Source organism: Gadus macrocephalus, chromosome 22 (assembly GCF_031168955.1).
Source record: "Gadus macrocephalus chromosome 22, ASM3116895v1".
Lineage (NCBI taxonomy): Eukaryota > Metazoa > Chordata > Actinopteri > Gadiformes > Gadidae > Gadus > Gadus macrocephalus.
Window position 1 is genome coordinate 7,287,041 of NC_082403.1, and position 2,554 is coordinate 7,289,594.

A 2,554-nucleotide genomic window follows, 5' to 3' on the forward strand; every position below is an offset into this window, starting at 1 on the left:
AGAGAACCAATCTGTAAACAGCACAGTTGGCACCACATACAATAGCCATATTGAGCAAAGTGTTTACATCTGACCCCATCCATACCGCTAATGTTGAGATATGGCTTTGTCTCTACACAGTTTGTGCTAGCCTCCTACTAATTGAAGCCAAGTAAAAGGTCTGCATTTTTTACTTCTGGAAATCTTCAGAAATATGGCCCATTTTTTCAGAGCAAGAATCTGTCTTTCAGGACAAATCTAATCCAAGGGGTTTTATTAAATCACTTTTATTCACATACGACATACTATATTTCTATATGTAGCTATGCATCCTCTGTTTGCTTTTTTTTGCTATCGTTCAATGAATCCCCGTATGTATATAATTTATGTCACGTCTTCTCTGCAATGTACACTTGATCTTGTGACTCTTGATTTTCCCCACAGTGATCACTAAAGGGAAGCTATTTTACCCTAAATTCTCTTATGTGAGTGTGAATCTGATGCCACTCTGAGGAGAAGCAGACTTCTGTAAAAAATAACTATACGGTCTGATGGATTGAGTCAATTTAAAAGGGAGAAATTCAAAGTGAAGCTTCTGAAGCGGATTGTGTTTGAGACCAAAGGAGAGAGGAAGCCTCTGCTTTCTAACGACATTGCATGCATACAGTCAGCACACATGACAAGCTTGAGAAGCCTAATCCAGTGTAGGTAGATGACTCTCAGGAACCTTGATCTGCATGTACCGTCAAGTATCATTGTTAGGTATATGATCAAGATCCTGCCTGCCGCCTCGCTAACGCTAGGAAAAGCCCAAGAGCCCATCTTTGTCATTTTATTTTTTAACAAGGTGTCAGAAGCAGCAGCTCAGGTAGCAGGACTCACAACTAGCCCGAGACCCAAGATTTACAACGTCTTTTAACCCCCAGCTCCGTAGCTTAACACCTTTCCTACTCTTTTTGAACAGGCTTCTTCTTTGTTACTTCTTCTTAGTGGAAATCGATCTGAGCCCTTGATATTAGGCTTTTTGAGGAAAGTCACATTCAATTGCTAGGATGCTAGGATTGGCGCGGTAGTTAGGAGTTACTAACGATAATCCCTGTACTCTGGGTGATGTGTATAGCTGTTAGCCAGCAGGTGTTACTGATAAGAAATATCTGAATAAAAGTGCTGTGTTGAATAGGTATTTCACTAAACTACATGAGGGAAATTGTTTTAAGAGTTTGTGACATTGGCATATGTATTTGGTATATTATGTCTTATATCTAACACTAATTCTCATTTGGGTTTTTTACCACACTAACGGAATGATTTCATTATTCATTAATTAGTATCATTGAAATAGATACATACAGTTTGAGGAATGCTGTGTAACTATAATGTCTATTCTATACATGGATATAAACAATACCCATTGTTGTCCAAATGGATATTTCAAATGTACCGGTAGGTATATAGGCTATATGTTTTCTTTTAAGTTTGCAATGTCGATTGTTTCTTAAAATTGTTTTGATACAGACATACAGTATAAGTTATTTAAAGTGGACATTTCTAAAGGAAAAATAGTCAAATAAATACCTTATTATTTCTAAGTGATTTTTCTAGGTGATTTTGAGCATTGTGAGAGGGTCTTGATTGGGTTTGAACGGTTTCCTAATGTTTTTCTAATGTTTTCCTCTGTCCCTCCACTGATTGGGGGCCGCCTGATGTAAATATGGGCAGCTGAGGTCAGCAGACACTAGTGTGTGAGAAAACACAGTTAAATCCCCTCTCGCCAGACCCCAACTGTGTACAGAAGCACACACACACACACACACACACACACACACACACACACACACACACACACACACACACACACACACACACACACACAAACATACACACACTTGTTCATACACATTCGCTCACACAGACACACACACACATACACACACCCACGCACACCCCAATCACATAGACACAAATACACACCGAAGCACAAACAGAGGCACATACAGATACAGAGCGAGGAGACACACAAACACACACAATCACACACAACCGCACACACACACACACACACACACACACACACACACACACACACACACACACACACACACACACACACACACACACACACACACACACACACACAGTGGCGGCCTGAGATCACACTTGGCGTCTTCTCATTTGAAACGGAGGAGGTCTCGACCACTGCCTGCCGGAAGCCGAGAGAGAGAGACGTTACCGAAATACACAAACAGATCTGAAATCAGCCAACCCTTCAGGGGTCACACACGGCTGCACGGCTCCAGAGGGCCAGGTCATGTCCCCTAAATGTATTGGTTGGTTGAATCTGACTTACGACCATCACATAAATACTGTGTACGCTGCATATTGTGTGCTGTATATACAGTGAAGTCCAACGGGGTTGAGAGGGGACGTGGGTGGTTAAGAGCCTGTTAGGGAGGGTCTGGGGGGGGGGGGGAGATTTCAGAGATCAAACGAGAGAGAGAGAGAGAGAGAGAGAGAGAGAGAGAGGGAGAGAGAGAGAGAGAGACCTTTTCTAGCGACAAACAGTAAGTGTTAAAAG